Raw genomic sequence first — 16091 nt, forward strand, 5'->3', positions numbered from 1 at the left:
TTTGATTTATAAACCTAGTCTTTGTATCTTAAGTAACTGTTTTAATCGGTATTATCTGAGAACTAACCACCACCTATGACAGAACACATCCTACACCCTCCTACTTCACCAACTCAATTCGTGTTATACAAATTTGTGTCCACGAAGAAGAAACAAACTCTTTAGAATCTACAGAAATTATTAAGGCAAATGATTTTCATTAAACCATGATAATGGCCCTAGCAACATTAACCATATTTAGCAAGGTTTATTCACCTTTCACTGACTTAACCAGAATCCACCCTTTTCTGTAGTCTGTTATCTGCTGATATAATTTCTACCACATTGAATGTTTGAGTCTTTTATCTTTATAACTTATAAGCTTTGTATTGGTATAGTTCTTTGGGAGAGGGTATTAAGCAGTTGAATTTTCTCGACTTGCAACTCGGTCAATTTTTTTTTTTTTTTAGCTATGTCCCGATATAAGCTGCGCAATCTCATCCGTTACGTTTGACGGGATCTCCATAATTTTAGACAGATAAACCTGATCATTGTTCAGCTTTCATCCGAATTGATTCACCATAACTCTTGATGAAATCTAACAATCCCTCGAACAATCAACAACATTAAACTGCATGGTGTTCAATGAATCCGCTCCCGATTAACTGCCAATTAATTCATGAAAATCATCACACAATCCAAACCGACAGAAGAACTTATTATCAGCCATGTCTTCTTTAACTACTTCTTTCATTTCAAAACCGAAAAACATTACAGAGGAAATCGTAAACACGCTTCACCAACTTTGGCAATCTAATAATCAAAATTACTTCAAGCTATAAACCCAACTGCCACCAGGCGCCACTCCACCCTCTATCGTCCAATTCGTCCGAACAAGCAGAAGTACTTTTACAACTGTTCAAGTTTCCCAAATCAACATCTTGGAAACCAAAGATTCAGCCATATAAACAGACATACCATTTATGCCACCAAGTTCACGTTGACTACGCCTCACATCAGTAGAAAAAAGAAGCAAACATTTACCACCACTGTTGACCACCTTCGACAAATAATCTTCCAGAAATATTCTATAACTCCGATTTCACACGCCTATATATTCCGACCCTACAATTTTTGACGGATTCTCCCCTTTCGACCCAACTAACTACTATGATTACAACAGCGACTACGAATGTAACCGTTCCTTTAAAAGCCTGCAACGTTCTGATGGTAACTATCTTCTGAGAAACTAATGTAATGTTTCACACAATCAGCTTTGGTCCTCTCCCAGTTTTAATTTTCCTTCTACATCCCTGTATATAATAATTATAAAACAGTTTTGAAGCAGAATAAAGAGTGTGGATGATAGTTTAACAGAACTTGTGAAAACCTTTATCAAGATATCTTGTAAGGATGTTCCACATGAAGTGTGGATTCATTAATCCACTCAGCAGTTCAAAATTACCGTAATATATTAGGATATCTGAATTAGACTAAAGCAAGGCATATGATCATCTTTGAAGGAAGTTTGACAGTTGACGATAGAACTTACATCCATTAAAATCACCGATAAAGATCTAAAAAACACCATACAGAAATTCAGGATAATCACTTCACGCAAAGTGAGCCCCGGCATGGCCAGGTGGTTAAGGCACTCGACTCGTAATTCGAGGGTTGCGGGTTCGAATCCCCATCACGCCAAACATGCTCGCCCTTTCAGCCGTGAGATGTTATAAAGTAATGGTGAATCCCACTATTTGTTGGTAAAAGAGTAACCCAAGAGTTGGCGGTGGGTGATGATTACTAGCTGCTTTCCATCTAGTCTTACACTGCAATATTAGGGTTATCTGTGCTAGCTGAACTCCCTCTGACGGTATTCCAGAAGAAGTGAAACGAATAATTAAATAATTAATTATTTAGAACGGAAGATGGAAACTACAAGACAGTAGTTATTTCGACTGTATCGTGAAAGGACATATTACCAATAACTGTTGGAATAAGTTGATAGGGATTTAAAATTCCTTCCAAAGGATGTCAGTAAAAGAGAACTGTTATATATGTTTGAACACAGTCATCACTATAGGAGTGTAAGGTATTTAAAGAGTGAGACATCGCCATAGTGACGACTTTAGTCAGATGAAGGAACCGGTAAGAGTGAGTAATTCAGACATCGGACAATAGGAATTAGCTGAGCTTATGGGCGAGATTTTACTAACAAAACTCCATTTACTCTAAAATATATAAACTGTTAATTATTTATAAAAACCAGCACACGAGATAATGGATTCGTTGATGAAAATCCTTGAAACATGTTGATCAATACTGGTTCTACAGCGACAACTGTTCAGTATTGGATTTAGTAATAAACAGCGAAAATTTCATTTAGAGAGAAAGAATTATTATCGAATAATTCGAACTGCAAGTGGACATAAAATTACAACAAGAAGAATGTTACAGTTCCTGTGGATAACTTCTCTGCGCTTCCTGATAACGAGAAACCCACACGAAATAAAAATTTATTCGGCTGGTATGGGTATCAGTATTTTAATTAAAATAAAGTACAGAATAACCTTTCGACCTTCTTAGGTCATATTGAAACTAAAACAAAGACCTGAATATGATCTAAGAAGGTCGAAACATTATTCTGTACTTTATTATAACACCCGTACCAGCCGTCTTCAGAATATATTCTCTACACTTCATACTGTGTGGATAATACATACCGAGAATGAGTGCATATTTGAAAATTACTTATTTAGAAAAGCGGTTTTGAAGTTAGGGTAGTTTCAAATTGTTTTATAGCCTACGACAAGGAAACAAATATACATTATATAACAATTACACCGCTAGAGAATGGACTTCAGATAACTACAAAGATTGGTGCACAGTGTTATGAGAAGAGTCGACCTTGAATGTAACAGACAAGAAACCAGAAGAAATATTAAGTGTTCTGACAATCTTTCGAAAGACGTCGACAGGAGACCAGATAATTGTTACATCTCTAGCAAAACTTTAGCTTTCGGCAAACTAATTAAACATGCATGAGAACCTGTTGAGACAACGTCCAGATTATAAAGAGAACTACAGACATAAAAGGATTCGTTCAACCATTTACCATAGAGAACTCGCCACGTGATAAGACACAAAATGAAAACAAAGGACAGAGATCGTTTCGTCCAAGTTCCACAAACCACGGAAGAGTAAAAAGATCTTGTTTCTTTTTTCGTTTAATTAACGATTTAGTACTGATAATTCCATTAACAAATATTACATCTTCATAATTGTACATTAGAATACATAAATAAATATGGAACTTTAACACACTTTGTTCCATTTGTGTGTTAAAATTGTTCTAACGATTTCAAAGTCTTGGAAGGCCCAGAGTTATAGGTTTTCTTTTTGAGTGATTTAATTTTTTTTTTTCTAGATAAAAGGTTCGGTATGACGTAATTATTCAGAAATTCCACAGTGTTTAAATCTTACGTCACATATCCAATTTTCGAAAGACTTTTGGAAAACTAGTATTTCATAAAAATACCACAGTGAATTAGTGGATGGGCTGGATAATCACTTAGGAGTCAGTCTGTTAGACGGTGTTATATACGACGGAGGAAATTTAACAAGCAATATTTAGTTTTCTCTGTGAGTTAGACATGTGGATTAGTTGGTGTTACTTTGTGAAACTATGTATGCTGGAAGAAATGAAATATTTTCTGTTTCTTGGATTTTTTACAAATTAATTAACAAGAATATACACAGTGATAGAAACAGTAACATAATAACTCTTTTGGTATGACCTTGATAACAGTTTCTTTAAGTATTCACATGTGGGTTAACACCTAATATATCAAGTGAAACAGTGGTATATCTTCAGAAATAAAACGCTAAAATCATAGGTTCGATTCTCGTTGGTTGACACAACAGATAATACGAGGTGCCTTTGGTATGACAAAACACACTTTAAAAATGTCATTGATTTTGAAATTGACGTGAAATTTGTTAATTCTAGATCTTCAAATTGAAATCGTTATTTGTTTACTCCAGCGCAACTCACTTTCCAGACATGAAATCATCACCATGACTTGGATATTTTAATTAAAATGTTTTACGATTTTCTTTGTGGTTCTAATAAGGAACTAACTTTGAAAGTGTACTAAATGGCAAACCTGCCTTCACGAATTAATTCAAACAAATACTATATTTCATTGATATTTTTAAAAAGTTTAATACACTATGAGCATTTTGTCATTTACTGCACGAGATATAAATAAATAAATAAATACGATCTTAATTTGAAAAATACACAACAGATACTAAGTATTTTAACAGAAACAAATACGTGATTTAAACTGGAGACATGGAAAATATATTTTAAGTGAAAAATTGCTCACTCGTTGAACCCAAGTGGTATAAATATAGCATCAATCTTCAAGACTTCGAAAATATATTTAAAACTTCCCAAGAAATACTATAACATATCGTATTGAAATGAGAAAGCAAAAACAGAAAATTAACATGCTTAAAAAAAAACAAAAGTTGATCCCTGAAAGGCATAAGTTACACAGAAATACGAGTATATTAATTAAACAACACGATTCAATAACCTAAAGTTTACAACACTGCATCTCAAACAGTAACTTTAAACAGAACTTATAAAGTCTCGTTGTAAGTTGGATCGGATTTTGGGATCACCTCAATATGTTTTGATCCCATGAGCTGGATGAGCTGCCGAGAGCTGAAAGTGACGAATATTGTCTTGGAACCAGGCTGCTGAGGAACGAGTTTTTCGTTATGAGTTATAGTTTCACCTGGTTTGATATCCCTGTAATGGTACAAAATTATGTTATGAAAAAAAACCATAATATAGCCATCGATGTGTAAACTTTGTATTGTTTTAAACGTAGTTAAACAGGTAACATTATTCAGATTCGATATTAATCTACAAACTTAATTATAACTAGTATCTGAACAACAGTTGTTCGACTTAAGAAGATCTTAATTGAGTTTTTTTGTGTATGATTATCTCACCATTTAAATGTTGGTTAAATGAAATTCTCCTTAAACAATATTATAAACAAAGTTAAAATTACTATATGAGAAACAACTGTTAAGTTCAGAAGTATCTCTTAGTCTTTCAACCGTTTTTTTATCAACTTCTCACACATTGTCGCTGAATTCGTTTATTTTAGAATTGTTATTATAAAGTAAAGACGCATGGTATTTGTTTGTTCGTAAATACGGATAGGTTTAAAGAAATTTTTGTGTGAAATTAAATTTACTCAAATACGGAGAGTTACTTTGTTTTAAGACACGAGAAAGCACATTTTCCACACCTGAACTTTGAATGGTACGGTCCTGCAAGTCCCGGTCCTTCAATATTGAAGACACAATCTTCCAGAATACGTTTCAATGGGTTTTGAAAAGTGATAACTAATTCAAATGGTCTTCCAACCTCTGGAGTTCCGTGGACCTAAGTTAAATAATAATAACAGTACATTTCATTATCGAGGATTTATCATGGATTCTAGATATTGAAAATAATGTAGTGTCTACCTTTAGAATTACAACAATATGATCTTTATTTGACCTTACCTTAAGACTCAACTTCGGTTTGTCCAGTACAAAATCGTCCTCACCAGACCAGGATTGCTGCGTTTCCATCACTGTGGCCAAAGCGTAGATTTTTATCATGGCGTAATCCACCAGTTTGTCGAGATATTCGCTTGAGGTCAATTTAATTGAAAGAAGTTCCTCTGTAAATAACATATATTTAATATAACTTTCTATGTAAAACGAATCTCTATAATCCCTACAGACAGTTATTACAATTTTCCCTAAACCTATTTTTCAATGCGTACCGAACGTTAAATTCATTTGTACACGTTTATGCTACACTTTTTTCTTGTAACAACATTAGATCACAAGTTAATTCTATGTAATTCATTGTTTTTAATAATAAATATTGTGAATACATATCTGTAGTTACATCATCATTTTTCATTACTTATATAAAGATAGAAAATTCCTGAACATTACTCTGGGAAATATCAAATTTAACTTTAAATATATCCATATATATATTAGAACCAATTTGTTGCTATGATAGAAAACATTCTATTAGAAACAATGGTGTTAATTAATTTAAGAACAGTTATGTTGAACTAGTACAACAGTGTTTATCATTTTAAATAAAGTTGTATTAGACTTCTACGTTACCGTACTGAACTAAGTAATTACAGTATTATCAGAACTCTATTTACTTCGTCAACACCCACACCTGTCCTGTTTATCAATTACCTTACATATGGTAATTAGATTATTCCATAAACAGCTCATGAGGTCTATCTTCTAATCAGTACAAATCATACGGATACAAGAAAGGTGAAACTAGGTAACATAAGTGTACCTTGCTTAGGTTGAAGGATAAATTTATCACTCTTCCGTTTCAACATTTTAGCTGTAATTCCAGTGTAGTAAACGCTGCTGGCTGACAATATGACTGACACTGTTCTGGGTTTGCTGCTCAGATTTTTAATCTTTATTGTTACATCGAATGGCCGTCCTATCATCACTTTCTTACTCTCCAATAGCTTGAATGAAACGTCTTCTTTTTCAACAGGTCGGTCGAATCTGTGTCTCACAATATCGTTGTTTGTGGCGTTCAGTACAGACATTCTCTCTTCCTCGGTTCCTGCAGGACACAAACCAGTTTTATCAGGTAACAAGATTCTCTGGTGCAATTTTATTTTCAAACTCATTGTGTAGCTTTCCACTTAGAAACAAAATAAACAAACTCTCCAATACACAAGTGTTCAAAACGTCGGTTTATTTTTATAAACATATACTGGTTACTTACCTTCTTTGTTTTTTATACTCGTAAGTGATATCCTCAGCATCCCTGTTTCCATAATCATCATCAACTCCAACCTTCTTTGTTAGTATAAGACGGCCCACACTATAAGTTTAAAAAAACAACAGTTTATCACACTCGTATTGCGACTTTGAAAGAAGCTAATTCTCAAATTAAGCAAGTTGTTGTTGTGGAGTTAAACCTAACATGGAACGGAAATGAAGTAAAGCCAGTCAGTTACTTGTTAGTAATTCACTTAACATTGAATATTTACGTCTACTAAAAAATATTTATCTTTTAACCAATATTTGCAGCCAGACGTAATATCAAAATGATAGCTTTTGATTGCATCCATTAATAATTGGATTAATTATTTTTGAGAAATAATGTATTATAAGAAAAGTTTATTTTCTAGGGCCTATTTTTATTATGTACGCTTTGATGAAGGACAAGCTTCGGAGAAAGAAGTGTGATTTATATAGATATAACAAAGCGGTATTTTTAACTCAAATATATTGTGCTCAAAAACATGCACAAGATTTCAGGAACTGGAATTTTCAACCTAAACGGCACTTTGTATAAAAGGTGGCTGAACTGTGAGGTCGCAGACACTTGTATTCAGGTATACCCCTCCCTGAGTTTTTACTTCGAAATAAAGGAAAAGAAGCCAACCAGAATATCAGTCACTACAAATGGCGAATACGGTGTACATTCAGAAACAACATGTAACACTTAAAATTACGTACTGGCTAGTGTTTGTTTTCATTTTTTTCCACCCAGTTTCCTCTTTTCGGTCTTTCTGCCAGTAAACGATGTCTGCATTGACTTCAGCGAAGACAAAAGGGACGTCGTATCTGTATCCAACTTCTCCTCTTTTCACAGCTAGTTGAGATGCTGGTCCTAACTGATAGATACCTGAGAGAAAATATCAAAACATATCTCTAATTATATTCCCAGAACTTTAAAGTAAAGAGTAATTTTTAATATCCTTTAAAATTCTTTGAATTCTAAGACCATGAAACTTGCTTTAACTGAGTTTAATATTAAATTGCAAGATCCAAACTGCAAGTCATCATACAAAACCACAGTTTTTCTCAGGTTCATACTTTGTAAATAAGTAAATATTTTTTTGAAATGAATGTGTGATGATTATTATGGTTTACTTAATACAGCCATAAATGCATTAATAAATGATTGTAAAACTTTTGTATTTGCGTGTTTTGATAATTCAAATTATTCACACGTACGTAAATACATTCTCAAATATTTACATAGAAACTATAATTTTTGGAGTTAGACAATACCTTCGCTGGTTTCCTGTGGGGTGGCGTCAACTATTTGCCATCCCCCGTATCCTGCAGGAAGGTCAGATCTCGCCATCCAACACTCATTCCATACATGGAAGTTCCTGAAACACGAGTTGTCGAGTTAGTTAATAAATCTCTGTTTCTTATTCAGAGGTTATCTGAATAAAGTGAACGAGTTTCGTGTTGTAAAACTAATCACAGAGGAAAGATTTCTTTATATAAAATACTTAAAAATGTTTAACACATTGATTTCATTCCGTTCAAAACTCAGTGACAAAGTCACACATACTTTACACGTTTTGTGATCGATCGTTAGAGGATGTTCTTGTCATAAAGATAAAAAAAAAACCTTCTGTTATAATGAGCTACTTTCCCTTAACTTTTCACAGTTTAGAATCGTATTTTCAAAAGTTATATATCATATACTACATATATATAAGAAAAACAAATACAGAAACTCTTTATAAAACTGTATTAAAACGGCTAGTAATTAAATCTTATCTGAACATGCCGTTAATATGCAATAATTTGGAACAATATTATCACATTAAAGTAACATAAAACCTTAAGTACCATATTGAATCGTTTGTTCCTCCAGACATCTGATCTCCGTTTTCGTTAAATAGTTTGTCAATGGTTAGTGTGGCGTCTGCATCATGAGCTGACACGAAGTTTGAAACTGGCCGACAGGGGAGCCCCAAGGCTCGGCAAACTATAAACATAAAACATCAAATTAAAGTTTTAATAAAATGTTTTAGCAACCGACAAAATATTCATAAGTACATTTTCGTGATATACCGTAAATATTAAAACAATATATTGTGTTATTAAAATCACTATATTACTTCTGTTTATCGCTTTTATGATGTGGAAAGAGATTTTTAAAATGTTAACAGAATGAATTGTTATATTTGTTGTCACACAAATGACTTTGATTGCTCATCATTTCTTTCACTAATATAAATATCTTAAGATTATTGATTTTTCGTTTTTATTTCGTTATGACAAATGTATGATATTAAAACAAATCATCAATCCACATCTTATTAAATCCAGCTAATAAAAGTTAGTTATCACATAATATAGGCAGAAAGAAGCGAAACCTACCAGTATTGCATACACCAGCAAATACCCAGCATTGTCCATATTTCACTGGATCTCCTCCGTTTTTCATAAACTTTTCTAGAATGGCAGCACTTCCAGTCCATTTCCAGGGGGGCGACACCTTCATCATAAGGCTCATGCCATCTACCTATTATCACACCGTTGTCGTTAAGGCTGTTCACCTTTAATCAGAAAAAGTTAAATGTTTTTAATGATTTCTGATTTTGCATTTATTACATTTACTGCTAAGTACATGTAAAGTGTATAGTGAATCTTGAAATATTATTATACTATTATATTTAGACAATACTTTTAATGATTTCCTGACACAAACAAGTGGATAAAACTTGCATCACAATTTTGATAAGAGACAAAAGTAAATGTATTAAATTAAGGTAATATTAGGTAATACTCGTATCACGATTTTTCAAAGAAATCTTACCATGGCCGACACAGCGCGAGCTACTTTGACTGGGTTAGTCCTGGAACTGTAATCGAGACGAGAACGTTCCAACAAAAACATGCAAGCCGGAAGGACCGAGTCTTTAAACTGAAATACAAAATATACTCTTCTTATTGACTCAAGTAGAATTGATAGAATTGTGCTGTGTAACTGTTTAAAAAGCCGAAATGAAACATAAACATCAATATTTTTCAAAAGTTTATTTTTCAGACGCTATTAAAGTGAAGAGAAATGTCAGTTTTATTTAAGTTATTAAACATTTATTACCTGCCCAAAAATCCACTGTCTTCCTTGTGGGTAGTTAAACGAACCTACATAAATCTTTCCAACGTCATTCAAAACGTATTCTTTTCTCATTTTGTCATCTTGCATGTAGACAGAGTCATCTGTCGACCAAAAACAAAATTACATCTCGTTAGTACTCTTAGCACCTTTATTTAATGAAAAAATCTCTTCGTAAAACATAAGTTTTAGTGATGGATATTTTTACTCTTAAACTCACCTTTGCTCCATGGATTAAAGAGAACGTAAATATTCTCCTTGCATTCATACGTTTCTGAAGAAGAGACTGGTTCGTCATCTTTTGACTTTAATTGTGAAGTAACTTTCATCTTCCAAATTCCAACTCCCACGGAAGAGGGCACGTGTACTTGGAGAGTTATGTTAGAACCATCGTGACTTTGTAGCCGCAAATCCCACTTTGTTTTATCTTCTTTATAGGAATCGTTGTTGGTTATGGGTATTACAACTAAGGTGCCTTTACTGACTTGAGGGTTCGAACCTAAATATAAAATGTATAGAAAAAAAGTCTTCAATTAGTGTAATCACGTGACAAGTATGTTTTTGTGCACTTATCATACCTTAAGAATAAAATAATACATTTTTCCAGAATATTTTATATCGTAAGATAGATCTCGTAAAACTCTTAATCGACAAACCCATAATCACTGTCATCAAAGTTGAATATTATAAAAACTAAATGTTTGTTGGTTATTATATCCTTTTTAAAATCAAAACTTATTAAACATGTCTTTAAGACGTTAGGGTTAATAAATACGTTTGTAAACGTGTCGCAGGTTTCAGTTATTCTAACTCACCACACGACATTTCCAGTTTAAGCGTATGTTTCTTTGGATCGTAGTCTCTATTGAACAGAATGGTAACAGTAAACGACAAGCCACGCCGAAGTATGAGAACAGGCTTAGGACCCTCTACGAGTTCGTACATTTGGGTGTTGTGTTTTAGAGCATTATCTCGTGGAAGGAAATCCACGCTCTCTACTTTTAGAGCCGAGGATCCATCTTCACCTGTACAAAGCAAAAATAAAGTGATAAGAATTGCTGCATCTGATGTCTTAAACACAATTTTCGTAATAACACTAAGATAAAATTACTAATTGTATGGGTTTTGTTTTACTTTATGTGAGAAACAGAGCTCTTGCTACATAAATATTTATATTTATATAATTTCATAGACTCGTATTTATATGAGACAATTTATATTTTCATGAACGGTAGCCCCAGGTTTTATTATTAGATATTTTTAAGATTACCACACACCCAGAGGGAGACTTTATATTGTTTACTTATACTGAGAGAGAGAGGTTTACAGAAACACTACAGTTTATGTTCAGGTAATATTAAATGTCCGAAGTAGAAATAAAATGAAATTTAGAATACAATAAATCCAAAATATGAACTGCCTACCGTTCTCAGAACCGTTCAATTCTCTTCTTTTCTCGTACTCTTCTAACATCTTTCTTAAAAGGTCTCGCAGATAGCTGTTATAATCATCCACGTCACTGACATTATAACTGGAGACAGTGTTGTTGGACACGTCGGACAATGGAAGTCTTCCAAAACTGTACATCTTCCGAGTTAAGATTTCTCAACACAAGCCAAATAGTTTTCTCACTACGATATACTTTAGTAATTAATGTCAACTTCGTATATAACAAAAAGTAGCTGTTGGTATTAGTTTGAAAACTCCTTAAATCAAACGTTGAAGCAAAGATAAATTATAACTTCTGAAGAACGTTATAATCAGAGTATAATAACTTTCGTGATATCTTAGATCAAGTAAGCTAGTGATCTTCTTTATATAGATGAATGAGTGAACAGTTTTGGAAATACCAGTTTCTTAATATATCATGTGATGGTAAGAATCAATTACGAGAGAAATATGTTAGCCTATTAATTGGAAATTGGGTTCTTGGTAAGAGGGAGTCTCTGCTGGCCTATTGGTGCCTTTATCTGATTTAATTACGTGTACACATGTTACAAGGTACATGTTTATATGTTTCTTAAACTGGACATTCCCTTCCGGTTGGAAAACAACAATATGACGTTCAGTGCCAGGGTTTCTAAATGGGCAACGTCATAGAAGACGTCACATTCCAGCCCATCTGTTTTCTGTGAATTTGTTACTTTTATTTCACACGTTATCATAATCTACATATTTTGAGAAGCAGGGTCTTACGAAGCAAACAACATTTTCAGCTACAAGAATAGTGGTTATACAAGCGTAAAATAATCAGAGTAATTTTCATTATGAATTGATACTCACATAACTTGTTTTCATAGCTTTTTACATGTAAGTGATTTGAATAATTTTTGCAATTATCACGAGTGGCCTGCCATGGCCAAGCGGGTAAGGTGTGCGACTCGTAATTCGATGGTCGCGAGTTCGTCCCCGCGTCGCGCTAAACATGCTCGTCCTCCCAGCCGTGGGAGCGTTATAATGTGACGGTCAATCCCACTATTCGTTGGTAAAAGCGTAGCCCAAGAGTTGGGGGTGGGTGGTGATGACTAGCTGCCTTCCCTCTAGTCTTACACTGCTAAATTAGGGACGGCTAGCACAGATGGCCCTCGAGTAGCTTTGTGGGAAATTCCAAAAAACAAACAATTGTCACGAGTATAAATAGCTTTTTGTTTCAGTCCGTTCTTTATAACCAATTTGTTGTATGCACGTATAGACACAAGATTATTTTCGTCTTTCTATATGATACAGAGCAATAAAAGTTTGAGTAACCATTCTTCGTTTTCTGACAGAAAAGTGTGAGTTAATAGTGACGTCACCTAGATTGATGACGTCTTGATTGTCAAAGTCAAACGTGTGCAAGCTTTGTTTAGGCATAACATATGTAGCGAATTAATTGAAATCTAGCAGATATGTAGTTTGGTATTTTTAAACCATAGTGTTTTTATTAATGGTATTTTCATACGATAACGGTTTATTAGAATAGTGTGACGTGTTACTAAATAATGTCATATCAATGAAAACTTTGAAAATTAAACGCTACAACTCTGAGTAATAATTCTGTACAAACGTTGTTTGCTGTAATTCCTGTTGTGTAGTTGAACTATGATTGTCTAATATGTTTGCTATTTAATGGTCCACTAGTAGCTCAGCAACAATTTGGTGGTCTTATAACACTAAAGCTATTGTTTCGATACCAGCAAAGCAAACATAGCTCATTGTGTAGCTTTGTGTTCCAAATCAAACAGATAATTAACTGATCCATCCAGGCGAATGCGGCTCTACGATTTTTTTAAAATTTCGATTGTAACATTTTATGTAAAACAATAAATGAAAACACATTTAATTTTTAAGTACATCTTTAATATACGTTTGTTTTCAGAATGTTCTTCTTAATTACTTTCCAAGACTACACTATATTGAGGCAAAAGTGTAACTAAAAGTGAAGTATCGATAACTGTTATAATTGTATTAATTATGTTTTTATTTGTTTGCGTGAAGGCCAATTTAATGTAACTCCCGGAGTATTCACCTACTAAGGGGGAAAAAAGAGCGCATGCGCGTTTAAATTTCTTGGGAAAAGAGTGTTTTTAGTTGTTCAAGCTCGTGCATAAATTGCTGTAGAAATCTGCAACAAATTATGAGCTTTTTTTGTTAAATTTCGGGCAAAATTATTCCAGGGTTATCTGCACCAGTCGTCACAAATTTTGAAGTGATCAGAGAGCTCGTCAACATTTTCCATCGTCAATATTTTGGTTACTTGTGTTTACCCACGACTGGTGGATTTGACTGTCATATTTTATGGCCCAGTGACTGTCAGTGCGAGAATGTTTGGTGAAGGAATTCGATCTCCTCACTCGCAAGTTTCGAGTCGAGCGCCCTAACCGTCAGGTTATGACTGCTATTATATTGAAGTTATCGTTTGTGAATTTCGTATAAAGATCTGTTTTAAAACTTTGAGTCTGAGACTCAAGCTAGTAATTATATAAGTGTTGAAAATGTAGTTCAAGTTACATTTGTACATTGTTCTGTCTTTTTAACAGCAAGCTTTTCGTAAGACGTAATTTCTTTCTCTTGTTGCTGTGTATTACAATACAACAAGACATCCTGGTTGGTGCAAGCTTCTCTTGGCCATTTTTATAAACGTTTCCATCATTATATTTTATATGTAATTGTATATCTCTTTGTAATTATTGAGTTTGGTTTGGTAACTTGTTTTGTTCCACACTGGTATGGAAAACACTTTTTTTTAGTATCGTAGTACCGTAGTCTAACCGTTGAGCCACTGAGCTGCAAAAGCTGCTAGAGATAACCGTCAACTGATCAGTTGTTAAAATAGCGAACTCCTTTAAGAAACCAGCACTGTCTCGCTGGTGTTGATGGAAACATTTTATTTTATTCTATCTACAAAGTAATGTGGTTACCTCGCACTCGCAAAGCTACACGTGGGCCAGCCCTCTCCGGTTTAACAGTGCAAGACTGGAGTGAATGCAGCTAGTCATCCCCCCACCGCCAACTCTTGGGTTACTCTTTTACCAATGATTGACCGTAACATTATAACACCCCTGTGGTAGAAAGGGTGAGCATGTTTGTCTTTTAATTAAGAGTACGCACATAGAAGCTACACGATAATTTTAGTTCTTATAATTAGAGTTTTTGTCCTCGTAGCTGTGAGAAAAGCTTTGAATTCGAATACAAGTCGAGAAAAAGTTTAAAATTGGTGCAATAAATGTGTGAAGTTTTGCTTATAATAAGGAAAAGATGCGGCAGTTTGGGTTATTTGTTAAAAAGGTTTTTAATAACAATTATTTGGAAATGATCTTGAATTTAATACGCACATTTATTCTTACTTTGTTAAACATTGTTATATTCTCAAAAACATCATAGTTAACTAATATTGTCGGGTCTGGTAGTTGGGTCATTCCTTTGGTAATCTTGACACATTTTTGTTAAATATACAACATGGTTAACGTCTCTCTATGCATTAATATATGTATGTTTTGGAGAGTATTTAATTTTATAAACAATACACTGGTTTAATCTTCATGTAAGTGTTAGTTCGTAAAACAAGTATAGATGAAGACAGCATAGGCAGATTCTGATAACGTATTCCAAAGTACACTTGAGCAACAGAGAAGCTGTTTGAGACCACAATAATAGGAGGTTTCTAATTTACTGAGATGAATGTAAACACAAAACAATTTAGAATTCGCATTTTCAACCAAAGTGACACTTATGAAAACGTGGGCTAAACAGCCAGGCTGGCAACCCCTAGAGATCATGTTATGTATCCTTAATTTTGAGCTGTTGACCAGAGGGAGGGAGGGAAGGCAGATTACAGTACCCACCGCCACGAAGACTTTGTCTGGCTTTATGAACCAAACAACATGATTGACTGTAACTTTTTATCATGGATCAACAACTGAACGTGTGCAGTGCATTCAACAGCATCACGCCTCGAACAATGGATCTTAATAAACTGCTGATTAAAAACCAATGAAACCAGTCAACAGCATCCTTTCATAACATGCCTACAGCTAAGAGTTTAGCACGCGTTAAGAACCATTTTTTAAGAGTTAAAACCAAACAGTTTAAAAGTGTACGAATAGATTAGACATTATATAAAGCACAAGTTGATTCTCTTGTTCTCATCTTTTACTAGTGAAATGTATAATCGCACCAACTTCTCACCTATCATCAAACATGTCTTTTAGCTTTGTACACGATTTACCACTTGGGGTTTTATCACCCAAAACGTTATCATCAGCATAAATGTTAACCCTTTAAAGAAGCTGTTTTCACTACTGTTATTAATTTCTAAATGTGTACTTGATATCTCTTTCTGCTACTGATAAAGATCCCACATCAATGACTAACTTATCTTACTATTTTTATCCAATACAATGATTCACAAGTACATTTGAATAGACTACATTACCTCACGGATATTGTATCACGTTTGTATTTTCTAAATACAATATCACTCTCATTGATTCGGACGAAGAGAGGGCGTAATTATTTTCAGTATTTGATGAGAGAGCAAATTCGGTGCGATCGGGTGTGCAGCACGTGAAATCGCAGAGAACGGGATCGACCAAAATGAATGTCAAAAAAATTGGTTTCTGGTCAC

At 33.9% G+C, this 16091-nt stretch overlaps 1 pseudogene across 1 annotated transcript; it reads right to left on the minus strand.

Moving 5' to 3' along the window:
* Window positions 1–4179: 4179 nt before the first annotated feature.
* On the minus strand, window positions 4180–11786 carry LOC143251155 (hemocyte protein-glutamine gamma-glutamyltransferase-like; annotated as a pseudogene). Its single transcript, XR_013028523.1, has 14 exons — window positions 11410–11786; window positions 10801–11010; window positions 10206–10484; window positions 9971–10089; window positions 9683–9790; window positions 9244–9422; window positions 8710–8848; window positions 8134–8237; window positions 7576–7744; window positions 6836–6934; window positions 6386–6670; window positions 5572–5732; window positions 5313–5449; window positions 4180–4801 (listed from the first exon to the last, which is right to left on the minus strand). The product of XR_013028523.1 is annotated as a hemocyte protein-glutamine gamma-glutamyltransferase-like (transcript).
* Between the last annotated feature and the right edge of the window lie 4305 nt (window positions 11787–16091).

This window comes from Tachypleus tridentatus, chromosome 1 (assembly GCF_004210375.1).
Source record: "Tachypleus tridentatus isolate NWPU-2018 chromosome 1, ASM421037v1, whole genome shotgun sequence".
NCBI lineage: Eukaryota > Metazoa > Arthropoda > Merostomata > Xiphosura > Limulidae > Tachypleus > Tachypleus tridentatus.